General features: G+C 38.0%; 1 protein-coding gene across 4 annotated transcripts in view; it reads left to right on the forward strand.

Annotated features, from left to right (window-relative positions):
- Positions 1 to 17,429, forward strand: part of ERBB4 (v-erb-b2 avian erythroblastic leukemia viral oncogene homolog 4) — a 1,418,810-nt gene that overhangs the window by 727,600 nt on the left and 673,781 nt on the right. The window lies entirely within an intron of this gene.

Raw genomic sequence — 17,429 nt, forward strand, 5'->3', positions numbered from 1 at the left:
TGAATTGAAATTTAATTACCTGGGGCATAAGTGGTTCCTGGTGGGATGCCACTTATACATATATAAAGTAACTCCCTAACGTAATCATTCATATTCATTAACTTACTAGATTAAAGAGGTAGCCTTGTGACAAGAAGCTGTGCTGCGATCCTGAAGGCATGTAGGTTGAATCTACCAGCTGCTCCTCAGGAGAAGATGAATAATCCTGTCCCGTGAGATTAATTGCCTCTGAAAACTCTCCAGAGGGTTAGCTATGGATCAATTGTGACTCTATGGTACATAATAACAGCTGATTAAAAAGGAAATAAAACTCTTAGGAAATATTGCATCTGAAAGATGTAACACCTGAACATGACATCAGAATGTCTATGTGTGTTACTCATTGTAGCAGTGCATCAGAGTGTTGCAACTTTTGCTTCCATTTCTTCAAACTTCTCGTCTTTATTTTGTAATGATAATGTAAGTAGACTAATATTAAAATGGGCATGACCACCTGTAACTGACTCAATGAATGTCCATGAACATATATGTATGTATGGAAAACTGATCATCAAATCTGACATATTCTATCTGCAATTTCGCTTTTTCTGAAGCTCAGTTTGTTCTTTGGCTTTTTTTTTTATTGGAATGAAAACTCTAATTCAGAGTCTAACTTAAAAGAAATAAGATCGAGAACTTGCCAGTCACATCACCCTGCACATAGTGGATTTTTGTAATTCTTTTCCCCTCTGTCATTTTTGTTTGTTTTGCTTTCCTTTGTTTCAGCACGCTGATTCACAAAAGAGTTGTACCAATTTATGTTTTTTTGGATAGATTCCCTTTTGTTTCATTGGAGCTCTAAACTGTAATTTGTTCAGACAAAATAAATGTTCTGAATTTTGGTGTCTCCTCATATTACTTTGAAGCTATTTTATTTGGATAATCTATTTCTCTGGCGGTGATAAGCCAGTGATTTTCTTCATGGACTCTTAAGTTCAATTGCCATCTTCAGTACTTCACAGCACTTCTCTCCATTCTCAAGCCAAGAACCTGCTGCCCCAGCTCTTCACTTAAATCTCCATCATCATGTTTCACCCTTCATTGGCCCTGACATTTATCTTGACCAAAACAAGAGACATATTCATTTCATGTTGCTTTTCCTGACACTAGACTTGCTAAGCATTTTTCAGCTCTACTGTGAAAGGTGTCAGTATTGTTTGAGTGGGTTCAGACAGCCTACCTCATGGACTGCTTTTGAAAACAAACAGTTGTACAACTAATGGTTACATTAGAAGAACTACTTGATATATTGTGATATGTATAGGGGGGAAATTGCCAAGAATACTCTTAGAATACATTGCAGGGGAAATACTATAAAAAAAGTGCATTTTAGTTGGAATCAATGAATAATGTTATATTCTTATAAAGGCAACAATTTTTAGATACACAATTTCTAGAACTGTTACTCTAAATAATCGGTTTTAGAAAGATTGTTTACTTGTCATGTTAGTGTATTAAGTAGAAGGAAAGTAAAAATGTGAATATATAAAAAAGAAGAATGCTTTAAAAAAGGAAATGTTATCTTCAGGGGATCAAATAATTATAGTGGCCATTTATGCAAATTATGATTGCTTATGCCCAACTTTAGAAATATTGTGAGTGAATTTATAGAACTGAGTTAAGGGGAAAATTGGGATTTTTCTTCTGTTATCCCACTGACACTCAGACACGGGTTGGAATACTAGAAACACAAGACATGGTGATGACCCAGACCCTACCTAGAACCAGCTCCTCTCCTTTGCCTAACACGTTATCAATCTGACTACTTAAATAAGTCCAAGTCCTAAGATCAACCTACTTAATTCATGTCCCACTTAGAGAATGTGACATTCTATTTTCTAAAGGATATTTTATTAAATCACTTCAGCAACCTTGGGGAGAAAATTAAGGGTATCAGCAGTCAGGATATAAGGAGACACATTGCACTGGGAAAATCTGCAGTTAGAGACCTCTCCAAATTATTGAGGAGTAATGATGTCAGTTTGAGGAATAAGGTGCGTGTAATTAAGGCCATAGTCTTTCCAATCACTTGCTGTGCATCTGAGAGCTGGCAGTGAATAAGAATGACAACCGAATAATTGATGCCTTTGAGTGGTGGTGTTGGAGAAGAACACAGAACATTCCATGGATGGCCAAGAAAACAAACAGATATGTCTTGGAGAGGGTGCAGCCTGAATGATCTTTGGAGGCAAGAATGATGAGGTTTCTTCTAACATACTTTGGGCATGTTGCTAGGAGGAGCTATACCCTGAAGCAGAACACGATGCTGGGAAAGGTGGAGGGTTGATGAAGGAGAGGAAGACCCTCAACCAGGTGTATTGACACGGTGACTGCTGCAATGGGCTCTTGTGTGTCAGGAAGTGTGAGGGTCGTGCAGGACAGTATAGGATTCAGATCTTTTGTTCTTAGGTTCGCTAGGAGTAGTATTTGACTTGAAGGCACCTAACAACAGCAACAACACTAACAGAATGATAAGGGGTTTTTAGGAAAATTATCTACTTACTACCTGAGACTTCTGTGATTATTTTTACTCATATCTAAGACACACTAACATCTGTATATTCTCATCAACAAAATAGGAAGCATATTGATTGTGATGGAAGACAACATATAAGTTCAAGAAATTAAATTAAAGCTCCATTTTTGACAATGCACAATTCCTAAAGGGGAGAGCTAGAAACTGGGGTTCATGGTTCCCGGGATCTCAATGAGTTAAATAAATTAGCTTATGGCTGTCGACTCTGGATCCACCGGATCACTGCACCTTCTGATTTGTAGGCAGAAGATTAGCTGCAGTGAAAGGACTATTTAAAGGAGCCTTGAATCTGTATTTTAGAGGAATAAAGAATGAGTGCCATCTTTGAAGAACTTCTAAGGCTGCTTCTGCACCTTCTTCTCTTCTTCATTCTGTTCCCTTCCCCTTTTTCCTCTTTCCCACTCCTTCTCTCCCTTCCTCCCTTCCTTCCTTCCTTCCCTCCCTCCCTCCCATCTTTTCTCCCCACCTCCCTGTTTCTAGCTCTATTCTGTATTTTCTAATGAGAATGAAATCTTAACCTTGGTAGATCCTAAAACTCTCAGTTATGTGGAGGAAGCTAAGATGTATTTTGGGTTTTTTCCAGTGTTAACCAAAGTGATGGTAATTTTTGTAGTGTCTAATACTTTTATAGGATTTTACACTCAAAATGTTTTTAAGTCATTTTATTTCTAAATACATATATTATTTGTTTTGTCCATGGCTGACCCTCCAGTGGGCTTCAGAGATAATAAGTCTCACAGGAGGTGAAAGACCATCTCTCTCCCTTGGAATACCTGATAGATACTAACCACATACATTTGCATTGGCAGCACAATTCCTTACAACTAAGGCACCAGAACTCCCTTATTGTGAATATGCAGGCATACATATACATGTGCATATACAGTTGAGGAAGCCAGGCTAAGGATATGTGGTTAATAAGGGGTACCTTGTGTTGAATCTAGATCTACTGCCTGTATGTTCATATTGTACTGTAACTATGATATGTTTTAACTGTTTGTACAATAAAGACCATTCTCAGTGAAATAAGCATAAGGACTTAAATTATATTTTACAAAGACTGTCTTGATCTTAATTAATTAATATATAATACTTGAATACCTACATAAAAGCAGGTATTTATGTAGCTATCCAAGTATTATATATTAATTAATTAAGATCAAGACAGTCTTTGTAAAATATAATTTAAGTCCTTATGCTTATTTCACTGAGGAGGATAGAAGGAGAATTGATGCCTTTGAGCTGTGGTGCTGGAGAAGAGTATTGAATGTACCATGAAGTGCCAAGGAAACAAACAGATTTATCCTTGAGAGGGTTAAAGCAGGCTGCTCCTTGGAGGGAAAAATTCTGGGGCTTTGTCTGACATACTTTGGACATGTTGTAAGGAGGGACCGGTCCTTGGAGAGGGACATCATGCTTGGGAGAGTGGAGGGACGGCGCAGGAGGGGAAGACCCTCTATGAGGTGGATTGATTCAGTGACTGGGATAATTGGGTTGGGAATGTCACAGGATAAAGCACAGTTTAGGGATGTTGTACATAGGGTCACTCTGAGTCGCAAGCAACTCGACAGCACATAACAACAACAATAATTTGAATACCACCTTAAGGATGCATATGCAGAGAATGGTGGTAATTTGGAAATAAAACATAAACAAAGGTACAAAACAATGAGGTGAAACTGGCCTTAGAGGGGTGAAATATGCTAATTCATTTTTTAGCTATTGCCTCTCATCTATGGCTTTTTAAAAAAAGTCAAGCTTATATAATTACTTGCCATAATCCACAAGTATTTATTTATAGATTCAGTTTCACAGATAATATTTCAGTGTTCTTTGGGAAAGCTAAGTCAGTTCAAATATTTGTTAGAGTTGTTTCACTCCACTTGCATATTCCAGACATTGTGCTTTGACCTATTCCAAATTATCCTTTCATACCTGCCTTCTCTCAGTAAATATTAGATTTCTGACAAATATTTACCCATTGGTCATGATGTGAAAATGCTGGGAAGGTTTTGTTTTACTCTAATCATTATTGTTATTATAGTCCAGCATCTTTGAGGTGTCCTGAGACTTTGTTTTAATCCCTTTTCTTCTGAATACCACTTTTGAGTGGCTCTTTCTGTGATGAAGAGAATATCCTATCTGTGCTACTTACTAGCCAAATGTCACAGAGAGCTTGGAGGTTATTGAAATTAAAAACTAGGGTCTCTGAAGAAATTTTTTTAATTTTTGCCTAATTTAAATAGCATATAGCTAGTGGCAATCGTTGTAGATACTGTACTACTAAAAAAGAAAGCACATTTTTATTGTTTTTGTGCCATCAAGTTGAGTATGAGTCATAACGAACCTATAAACAAAAGACCTGACCCCAGTCCTGTCCTGTACCATCCTCACACTTCCTGACACACAAGAGCCCACTGCAGAGTCACCGTGTCAATGTGCCTGGTTGAGGGTCTTCCTCTCCTTCACCAGCCTTTCACCCTTTCAAGCATCATGTCTTTCTCCAAAGAATAGCACTTCCTAACAATATGTCTAAAGTATAAGAGGTGAAGCCGCATCATTTATTCTTGCCTCCAAAGAGCACTCTAGTTGCACCTTCTCCAGAACATATCTGTTTATCCTCTTGACTGTCCTTGGGATGTTCAGTGCTCTTCTCCAACACCACAGCTTAAAGTTTATATTTTCTTTAATTGAACACAATCCACAGAGATGTTTAGAAGCAAACTAGCATAGGTAACAAAACACCACCTCTAGATCCAAACTCCTGGCTTCAAGTACTGATTTCAGGGAAGTTATTTAACTTTTTTGCCTGCTTTCCTCAGCCTTGAGTAAAATTAACACTCTCAGATTCTATATCATTTGTAAATGTTGACTTCCAATGGTAGATATAACATGAAATATATTAGCTAGATAACATTTTTATTATTTGAGGCAAATTGCTAGGGAGATCTGATGGCCTAGTGACAAGAAACTGCACTATAATCCCAGAGGCATGTGATTCAAATCTACCAGATGCTTTGATGGAGAAGGAGGGGAAATCTTCTTCTGTACCAGTCAGGTCCTATTTGACGGCACACACACACACACACTAATAATAATAAATAATAATAGAAATAGAAAGTAGAAGATTATGTGACACTGAACTGTCAGCATCCTACTTTACAAAAAAATGTTTAAAGTTTTTGATATTACTATATAGTATAGATTTCACATTTTCATTTTTTTTTCCCCCAGTTTTGTAATATGACTTTGGTGAAAATGCTTTATCTAAGAAGTAAGATTCTTATAGTTGTCATTGTGTACTGTAGAGTTGGAACCATCCCATTCTGATGCTCTAGCAGATTTTCAGAGGCTGTTAATCTCACAGGAGGAGATTACTCATCCTTCTCCCATGGAGCAGTTGGTGGCCTTGAACCACGTGCCTTCAGGATTACAGTACAGCTTCTTGCCACTAGGCTACAAAAGCTCACTAAGAAGTAAATTATAAAGTCAAATTATCTTGAATTTTTTAAAATTTGTATAGGTATTATAAACCAAGATTGTAGGATGTAATAATAGAATTAAGTGAAATATTCTTATTGGAGATGTTCTTTGTTAGCTTTCTTTTGTTGGCACTGTAATGCATAGGCCCATATATATGACTCTCCTGCAGGGCAGTATGTGTGTCCGTGTTTTCTCCAGCAGTGGTATCTTCTAATGAAACTTATCATAATTCTGACTCTCCAACAGTGAGTAGTGTAGAAGGAAGTAACACTAATATGGAAATTAAAAAGGCCTTTTAAAATAGCTTTATACTCTGAGATAACTCTATTTAATGGTTATTTGGAAAACATTTTATTCCCTAGAAAAATGCAATGCTACAACTAAGTTTGAGTCATACATTCGTAGCAGAAATAACTACCTTACTATTTCATTTCTTTTAATGGAAGCCAGACTACAAATTTACATCAACTGACATTTTGACATCTGGTAAAGAATGGATAATAAAGATGCAATTTCAGAGTAAAAGAGGAAAAACTCCGGTGATCTATGCTGTATAGCTTACATGATAATACCTGGGTACGTAAGGAATTGAGCTGCCAACACAAAGGTAGGTAGTTTAAATTTACCAGCTCTGTGTGAGAGAAAGATGGGCAATCTCCTGTGAGATTTACTGCCTCTGAAAACCCACTGAAGGTTCAGCTGTGAGTTGATTCTAATTCAACAGTACATTCTAACAACAAAATAACTGGATCAGGTGGAGAGTCAGTGTGAGAGAGGAAGACTCTCTACAGATGGTTTAACACAGTGTCTGTAACAGTGGGTTCAAGTATATCAGAGATAATAGGACAGGGCAGGGTAGAGATACACCATTCATAGGGTCACAGTTGACTTGATGGTACCTAACAAAAACAATGGAGGATTGATAGTAATTTTTCAATATTTTAATATAATTCTTCTTGTGCATGCATCTGTACAGAAATTTCCAAAATATATTGCATATCTTTAATAATTGTTTAAGTCCCTTCATATATAAAATGATATTTTACAAGTTATTTTTGATAAGTAAATGGAGGCCTTAAAATTATTAAACAGCACTGATTCCTTTTGGATTAGAAAGAAATAATTTAGTTCTAAAACTTTTATATGTCATAAAGGTAAATGCATTTTAGAGGATTTTTCTCTTGAGATACCCTTAACTTACATGTTTCAAATTTTTATAGCAAATATACTTATATTGTACTCATATTTTAAAATAAGAATATATTTAGTTGTTCAGAGCATTGAAAAAAATTTTACCTTTAAGTTTAGTGCATCTACAAAGATTTTAAATACAATAAAAATATTTTAGTCTTTTTTTCTGGATGAAAAGATAAAAAGGAAATCACAGAATGCAATGAGAAGAATTCAAGATTATCTACTCAGTTCCTATGATTTTGACAAGGAAATCCAGAAAATAAAAATAATCTATTCAGGATGAGTTTGGTCCTTGTCTTAGTCTATTGACCTTTCTACCATATGATTTTTAAAAATGTGCTTGGATTCAAGGCACTAGAAAGAGAGAGAAGTATTGAAATAATTTTGTTGAACATTCAAATGATTAAGTCTTCCTGTTTGTGTCAATCCATTTTGAAGCTAAACTCTTTGTGGAGTCGATGGCATCTGTTGGAGTGAGAGTCATATACTTTCCCTGTCTATCTTCAGGGTTGGTTTACACAGTCCAGGTGGTCCTTTGGCTTAATTTCTCATGTGGTTTCTGCAAGTTGCTCAGAAGTGGCAGCTGAAATCCTTTGCTTGCGGCCCTCAGGGAGCCAGGCCTTCAGTTCCTCTTGCTCTGTGCCCTGGACACATGCTGCCTCCTTCTCTTCAAATTCCAGGGAGGAAGTTTCCATTCTGAGTACTTTAACCTAGGAGATAAGACACATTGGTCAGCTTTTTCCAGGTGACATTTGTTTTTCATTCATGTTCTTTTTTTTTTGTCAGATTCTCTCCATTTTGAAAAGAAGCAAAACCAAGGTATTCTCATTCACCAATGGAAAGATTATTAGGCCAAATACATTTGAGAACCCTTTTTTGGCACATCTGTTATCTGAAGTCACCTTAGAGAATATTAGTAAGCTTCACATAACTTCATTTGCTGTCTACTGTTTAATGCATTTAGCAAGGGAGAAAATGGAAAATATAATGAGGATGTACTTGGCATCTCTGTAGTTTATATTCAATAGAGTATAAGTAAAATATGAAGTAGGGGAGCCGCATCTACGGTTGATATCATGGTTCACGTAATGAATATGTGGCTAACCTTCACAGCTATGCATTGCATTGTCATTTCATGTAATTAGAAATTACATGTCATAATGATAAATCTCTGCAATTAAAACTGTAACATGCTTCAAATGCACACCAGTGGTGCTCAGGGAAAAGGGATGAATCAAGAATTAGTGTCTTGGTTCAAGTGCTTCTTCAAAATTATGGAACTCTTCCTATCATTTCAGTAAAATAAGTACATCAGAAGCTTCAGTAGAGGTTATCAACACCTTTGAGATTTCACTGAAGAGCATCAGTGAAATACTTTAAGTAGCTATCCAATTGTTTTCTGTATTTAATCACATCACTGACAGTTCCTTGTTATCATTCACTTGGTTGACTAGTACGTATAAAAGACTTTAAACAGGTTTAAAATAGAATATGTTTTGCTGAGCCACTTTCATGCTTATTTTTGCTGTCAGATTTAAATTCATAGCATCTAAAATTTAGGGTAAAATTTTAGTGAATTTACATTTTAATTTATTAAAACATGACTTGGTAACAGATACTGGATGTCAGAAAAGGCTTTGAAACATTCGCCTACTGAATCACGTAACTACAGTGTCTAAATAAGAAAAAATAGTAATATATAATCCTAAATTTAGTATTAAAGGTCCCAAATTAGAATGCATTTCAAGATATAACATCCATATATAAACATGAAATGCTGACTCCCCCCAAGATGGTTTATTTATAGAACTCATTTATAATCATAATTGCAAATCCAGGTAGTTGACGATGTGGAAAAGGTTCTCTGGTAAAAATGTAATAAAATCAGGAGACACAAAGGAACAACAGATGTGAAAATCCCTCCATGTCAGTCATGAATGTAAATCAGAGCAAACTGAACGCTGTCACTTGTAGCATCTCTGCTTAGCACTTCATCCCTGAAAGATATAGAACATCTACAGAGGGTCAAGTCTTGTGTCCCAAATAAATTCCAGAACTAGAAAATAATCTAGGAATGGTTTGAGAAGACAAAGTGATATAACTATATCTCAGAAGTAAAGTAAGGAAGGGATTCTTAATGTAGGAATAAAACTTTGCCTGCAGTTATTGAAACAAAAAAGAATTAGTTTGGCCTATGTGTTCCGGATGAGAAGATGTGTTTCTAGGTTCTGAAAACCATACCTCCAACATAATTCCAAGAGTATAAGAAAGATAATGGGAAGAATCTGAATGTTATTTATAACTAGGCCTGAAAACAAGAAGATAAATGCTAGTTATTTAAACACTGTGCTTCAGTTTCTTCATCTGTACAAGGAGAACTGAATATGTTAGCTCCATTCCTGTTTGTTCCTACTTTAGACATTTCTCAATGGGGTATAACATTATTTAAATGTGCTGAATTATTAGTCTTTGCCACATCTATAGTATAAAAAATCTTACTGGGAGATGTAAGGAACTCTCATGGTATATTAAGTCATGTGATTCACTGATAAAAGGTCAGACGTTTGAATCCACCAGCTGCACCCAGAGATGGAGAGTCTCCTCTCTTTAAATTTTATAGCTTTGGAAAAAGTAATGAGGAAGAGCTATAAATTGGAATCCATTTGATGTCTATCAATTACTGGAAGATGTAATTGAGCTAACTTCACTAGCAATCTAAAAATTCATAATCTCATTCTTACAAATTTTCAACAAATTATGTGGTATCTGCACTGAGTTTTTCCAATTCTAAAAAGAAAGTTTGTTTTATGTATTTTCAAACGGCCTTTTATCCTAACTGCTCTAAGTCTTTTTGGAAAAGTCCTAAGTCAAAATATGACTCCAATTAGTCTCTTAACTCCATCAATAGAACCTTTCATTGCAAGTCAGAATGGCAGTGTTCCTCTGTGTGTGTGTGTGTGTGTGTGTGTGTGTGTGTGTGTGTGTGTGTGTATTTTATGATTCCGTGAGAAAGTAAGGAAGTTCAACTGTTTGATTGAACTTCAGCATTTAATTTAAAAAAAAAAAGAAGCCCCGTGCATGTTTCTAGAGACCTCTGTTAGGCTTAATTGTTCAGTGCATGTTCTGTTATTTGGATAACAACTGCTATAGTAGTAATGTCCCAAATAATTTACATTTAACTGTGCATTGTTAAAGGTGAACTCATTACCTTTTTAATAAAGCTATTTCCATTCTGAATCTGTGAAACCTTTAGGGGGAAAAATGTTTAAAAAAAAAAAAACCCAAATGAACAAAAATCCTTTTGGATACCTTTTAGGGAGAAGAAAAAAACCAACCAAAAAAAACCCATGAGCTGAGCAACAAAACCAATTTAGTTGTTTTAAACGGCTGAATGTAAGCCAGAGTTTCCCAGTGGTGCCAAGCAATTCCTATTCATTGTTGTTAATTTCTTAGTTTCTTCCTTCACCTCAAAGAATTCAGATGCCGCTGTTGGGGAGAGCTACCAATTCAGCTAAGAATATGTTTCCCTAGAGATTACTTTTATACTGTATTTGAGACTCATTAATCATTGCTTCCTTTGAAATCCTTATTAAACGAGAAAGGATGAGAGTTGAATGCCTAGATAGTTCATGCTTAGGACTAAATAAGCAAAAACACAAAATACTGAGAGGCTTCTCCCCTCCCCACCTGCTGAACTTGTACTGAGAATATTTTGATGAATTATTATAAATGTCTTGGATTTAATTTAAAAGGTATTTCCTGGCTCTTTTAAAAGTAATTAAAAAGCTCATTTATTGTTTGCTTGACAATTTGAACTTCTAAAGAAAGGGCAGTCTAGTGCACAGGGAATGTTTTTGGTGGCTCAGTCACTATCACCCGGCTGGTTCTTAGCCTGTGGAAAAGAAGTGAACTGAGCTGTCAGAACAGTGGAGACGTGAGGCACCTGCAGGGAGGCAGCCTGGATTCCAGACTCTAATGGTATGAATCTTGGGATTGCATTCTAAAATCAGAGTCTTAACTTCAAAGCTATGGGCTCAGGCACTGTTTTCTTAGTGACAGCTGACATATGCATTAGAGTCGTTTCATATTTGCTTGTATTTTTTTTTCACGCCATAATCAAGCCATAACCTAAGCAGTGTTTAGGTTTCTGATTACACGACACTGTTGTAAACACTCACACATGCACACCCACACCCAGAGGGTTTCCTTGGATTGTTGTTGTTATGTGCAGTTGGGCTACTCATAGCAATCCTGTGTACAGCAGCCCTACTAAACCCTGCTCTGTCCTGTGCCAGTCTCACTGTCTCTGACACACTCACCCTAATTACCCCAGTCACTGAGTCAATCCACTTCATAGAGGTTCTTCCCCTTCTGCGCTGTCCCTCCACCCTCCCTACATGATGTCCTTCTCCAGGAACTGGTCCCTCCTTGCAACATGTACAAAAGTATCTCAGACGAAGCCTCAGAGTCCTTGCCTCCAAGGAGCAGCCTGGTTTAAGCCTAATCCTCTCCAGGATGAACCTGTTTGTTTTCTTAGCAGTCTATGGTACTCAAAACTCTTCTCCAGCACCACAGGTTAAAGGCATCACTTCTTCTATCCTCCATAATCATTGTCCAACTCTCTGACATAAAACAACTGATTGCAAAGACCATGGCTTGTATGAAACACAGCTTAGTCTTCAGAGTGACACCATTGCTCTTCAGTACTTGGGAGAGGTCCCCAACAGCAGACTTTCCTGTTGTAATATGTCTTTTAATTTCCTTGTTTCTGGTGCCAAGAGTATTGAACATGGAGCCAAGCAAACTAAAGTTGTGCACAATCTCAATCTCTTCACCATCAATCATGATGCTGTCATTTGGCCCAGTGGAGAGAATCTTTGTCTTTTTGACATTGAGCCTCAATCCATATTGAAGGCTGCAGTACTTGACCCTCTGCAGCAAGCACTTCAGGTCCTCCTCAGTTTCAGCAAGCAGGGTTGTGTCATCTGCATAACACAGATTGCGCCAACCCTGACCCCATATTTCTCCTCTTAGAAACCAGCCTCCAGGATAATGTATTCTGCATATAGTTTGAAAAGGTATGGAGATAGGACACATCCCTGGCATATACCCTTCCCAATTTTGAACCATGCAGTATTCCCTTGCTCTGTTCTGATGACTGCCTCTTGGTACAAGAATAGGTTTTGCATTAGCACGATCAAGTCTTTTAGGATTCCCATTCTTCTCAGAGTCAGCCACAATTTGTTATGACCCAGTCAATCAAATACCTTTGCGTAATCAGTGAAACACAGATAGACATTACTCTGGTATTCCCTGCTTTCAGCTAATATCCATCTAACATTAGCTACAGTATCCCTAATACGACTACCCCTTCTAAACCCAGCCTGGACTTCCGGCAGTTCTCTGCTGTTCCATTTGTTTTTGGATGATCTTCAGCAGAGTCTTGCTTGCATGTGAAATCAATGATATTGTATAATTTCCACACTCTGTTGGGTCAGCTTTCTTTGGAATGGGCTCAGATATAGATCTCTTCCAGTCAGTTGGCCAAGTGGCTGTTCTCCAGATTTCTTGACACAACTTGGTGAGCCCATCCAGGGCAGCATCTCTTGGCTGAAATACGTCAATTGGTATGCCATCTATTTCTGGGACAGTCTGAACGTCTTCCTTCATCGCCTTGGACTCTTACTCATAGCTTGTTTCATGATATTCTTCGGTGCCTGCTAATTCCTTTTGATATAGTGACTCAGTATATTCTTTCTATCTTTTAATACTTCCTGGATCATTTAATATTCCGCCGAAAGCATCCTTGATTATAATAACTCAAGTTTAAAATTTGTTCTTCAGTTCCTTGAGCTTAAGAAATGCTGGGCGAGTTTGGCCCTTTTCATTTTCTGACTCCAGCTCCTTGCATATTTCTTTAGGAACAATATTTATTCCACAGTATAGCTTTCATTGGGATTTGCAGGGGAGTTGGAACAGGTATTTAGGGTCCTTATTGGCCTTAATTCCTTTAAAGTAAAGATGAGAAGCCTTTTCTGTAGTTTAAAAACTCTAGTAGCAGCGAGGGAAGGTTATTATTATGAAGAATTTGCTGCAAAGAGGGGTTAGTTTATTCTACTTAAAGTGAGGGCCAATTTACGTACTCTTAAAGGGTAATTTCCAGAATGGTCCCACAGAATGATGATCAGAACCTGAATTAAAGGCTTCAGCGTGTGCACACACATATATGTATACCTTTGTATATGCAAGAATATGACCTAACAGAAAGAAAATAATGATCATGATTTTCTTGTTTGCACATAATAAGAGCCTCCTTAATAATTATTTCTACATCATCTCATAATTCTTTGGATTCTCTAACTTGGAGGACAGATTATATTTGTTATTATATTGTCGTGTAACAGAATCTTTCTGGAAAACATGCATAAGTGAATCTTGATTCACTCATTAAAATATACTTTAAAGTTTGAAAAGTACACTAAAAATGTTTTAAAAAAACAAACGCAGATCTAAGGTAAAGGTAAGACTAAAGAGGAGTAGAAAAAGAAGCCTGTAAGTAAGTGACAGGTGAAAAAGAGGCTATATATGTGGGCAGTCTCCACCTGTTCAATTACCTTACCTCTGAAAACCCAGTGGATGTCTAGCTATGGGTCAGTTCTGACTTGATAATAAACAACAACAACAACTCATAGCCACCCTGTGTACAACAGCCCTAAACTCTGCTCTGTCCCATGCTAATCTTATTGTCTCAGACACACTTATGCCATTACCCCAGACACTGAATCAATCCATCTAATTGAGGGTCTTCCTCTCCTGTGCTGTCCCTTCCCCCCTCCCAAGCATGACGTCCCTCTCTAAGGACTGGTCTCTCCTTGCAGCATGTCCAAACTATGTCAGACAAAGCTTTAGAACCATTGCCTCCAAGGGGTAGCCTGGTCTCACCCTCTCCAGGATGAACCTGTTTATTCTCCTATCCATCCATGGTACATTCAGTACTCTTCTCCAGCACCACAGCTCAAAGGCATCAATTCTCCTTCTATCATCCCTAGTCATTGTCCAGCTTTCTGCTGCATAGAAAGTAATTGCAAAGACTGTGGCCTGAATCTGTGTACCTTAGTCTCCAGACTGACATTTTTGCTCTTCAGTGCTATGAAGAGGTCTCTGGCAGCAGACTTTCCCAAAGCAAGTTGTCTTTTTGTTTGTTGGCTGTTGGTCCCAAGAGTGTTGATTATGGAACCAAACAAACTAAAGCTGTTAACAGTCTCAATATCTTCACCATCTATCATGATGCTGCCAATCTGCCCAGTGGTGAGATCTTTGTTTTCTTGATGTTGAGTTTCCATCCATATTTAAAGCTATAGTCCTCAACCTTCTGCATTCTGCAGCAAGCACTTGAGAGAGAGAGTGTGTGTGTGTGTGTGTGTGAGTATATACATATATGTGTGTATATATATATATATATATAATACATACACACATACACGAACATACACATATGCATAGATAAACATGTTTGTGTATACACACACACACACAAATGGTTTCTAAGTATAATTTATAATCGCATAACATTTTGTGTGATTGACAAGTATCCAAGGAAGTACATTATGAGTCCATTATATTCCTACTTTTGTATTCATGGTCTGAAATAATATTTGACGTCTAAGAATTCATTTCCACAGAAAATTCATTTTCTCGAAAGCAGTATGTAGCATGGTGCTTTGCAGAGAGAGAAGCCAGTGAGTAATCCACATGTGTTTATATCTCTCAACATGGCACTGAAGCCTTTTGTGTGTCATGGGAAATGTGCCCACGGGCTGAAATGAATGTACAAAGCCATCACATGGGGAGAACATGCTGGAGGGCTTTCATTTGATGTTTTCAAACTGCTCTAGGGTCTGTCTTGCAAGAAAACCTTTTGGTTTTCTTTTTTTCATTTCTCTTTTGGGTTTTCCCCCTCATTTTTCTTAAAGAAAGAGTATGATGCAAATTAACCGTGCAGTCTCACTCATTCTTCTCCTCTCTGTCTGTCTGTCTGTCTCTGTCTCTCTCTCTCACACACACACACATATACATCATAAAGTCAAATATCAAACCTTCCGTTTCCTTATATGTGTCTAAAAACAGCCACTGTCACAGGTGGCCAGGATATTTTAATTCTGATCCCCAGATCAATCAAAAAAGCCCCACTAATCAAAGACATAATAAAGATGGCCCTAAATTGATAGCTTATCACATAACACCCTATATGTTCTTCTGAAATGATTATTGGTTGTGTTATTTATTTACTTATCTAAGGCTTTTAGGAGGTTTATTACAAGAGAAAAATCCGAAGTGTTTTGTCCCTTCTACTTTAGTGCTCAGGATAGGGCAGGCTGCTGAGCTGTTGTACCAAACATCACCATGAGTCACAGGGGACTAAACAGCACTTAACAAAAAAGCAACAACGACAACTTTAGTGCAAGTGGTGAAAGATTAACGCCACATTTGGTGTCATCCTGAATTTAGATTTATGGCTTTGTTGTGGGGCGTGTAGATGAGAGAGTACTCTGCTGACTTTCTATTCAATCCTTCGTTATATACATACACACACACACACACACACTAGTTTATTTACAAAATTCATATACAGGAAGTTCGAGGCCACCTGCTGCTCTGTGGGAAAAGAATTGGCAATCTCCTCCCTGCAATTAACTGCCTCTGAAAACCTGCCCAAGGGTCAGCTGCCCGGGGTCAGTTCTGAGTCAGCTCTGCCTCAGTTCTGACTCTATGGTACACAACAACAAAGTTCAAAAGCATTGTTTTTCCCCACCAGATCTTTACCATTTGCTCTCCCCCCATTTTTAAAAACTTGATAGAACACATTTGTCATTTCTCTAAATGATTTAAGCAATTACTTCTTCTGAAGGCAAGTATTTTGCATGCTATACTAACCTATTTTTTTTTCATGCTTTTTTTTTCTTCCTAAAAGTAAAGCCAGACTCTCAGGGGAAGCTTAGTATAACTTTATTCATGATATTGAGCTTGCAAAGGAGGCCTCGGGGTAAGAGGCATGGCCCCCACCCCTTCCCAGTGAGGGTAGCATGTGGCTGAGCCTCTGTTTGCTCACAGAGATTCCTTCAGAAGTGATTGTATTACTGTGTGGTTTAAATGTGAGAGCTCTCTTAAGAGGAGTAGGCCCGAGGCTGACATGCGATCACCCTGCATAAACAGGGGCAGTGCTTGGGTTTGCACAGTGCTGAGTTCTTCCTGGGACAGCTGGAGTGGAGTCCCCTAGGGCGATGAGGGTGGGGTTCATAGGCGTGGTGTGCTGCTACTACTGCTCCTGAACCAGCCAGCTCTTGATGAAAGGTTACAACTCCTATTCCCAGGAAATTTCTCAAGTACTGCTTTGCATATAGATGTGTTTCTGGGTGTGAAATTTAATTAAGATTTGTTTCATTCCAAGAATGTCTTGGTGAAACCAAGCAAATCATCAGCACCTCATTTCTGTCCTTAGAGAATTGTTCTTGGTACCCTTCAGATTGTGAGTGTCTTCTAAGCCTGGGACAAATGGTGAAGGGTGTTACTTATGAAACAGACTGCTTCCTTGTTGTCAAGGATCAGAGACATCAACCTCTACCCTCCTCCTTCTCGCTCTGAGCACTTTAGTGGTAAATGAATATATTATGAATCCACCTAGTATATGTGATAAAGGAAGGTTAAACTGCTTTTATTAGGATATCCGGGAGGCTGGGCTCTATGAGGAGAAATGTGGGGTCAAGATTGGTGGACGATTTATCACCAATCTGTGTTATGCGAATGACACAACCCTGCTTGCTGAAACTGAAGAGAACCTGAAGCGCCTGCTGCAGAGTGCCAAGGACTGCGGCCTACAATATGGATTGAGGCTCAATGTCAAGAAGACAAAGATTCTCACCATTGGAGCAATTGGCAGCATCAGGATGGATGGTGAAGAGATTGAGATTGTACACAGCTTTAGTTTGCTTGGCTCTATAGTCAACAGTCTTGGCACCATCAGCCAGGAAATTAAAAGGTGCATTGCCATGGGAAAGTCTGCTGTTAGGGACCTCTCCAAAGTACTGAAGAGCAATGGTGTCTCTCTGGAGACTAAGGTGTATCTGATACAGGCCATGGTCTTTGCAATCACTTGTTATGCATCAGAGAGTTGGACAAT

The sequence above is a fragment of the Elephantulus edwardii genome, unplaced genomic scaffold, assembly GCF_000299155.1.
Source record: "Elephantulus edwardii isolate Elephantulus edwardi_28Jun2011 unplaced genomic scaffold, EleEdw1.0 scaffold00106, whole genome shotgun sequence".
Lineage (NCBI taxonomy): Eukaryota > Metazoa > Chordata > Mammalia > Macroscelidea > Macroscelididae > Elephantulus > Elephantulus edwardii.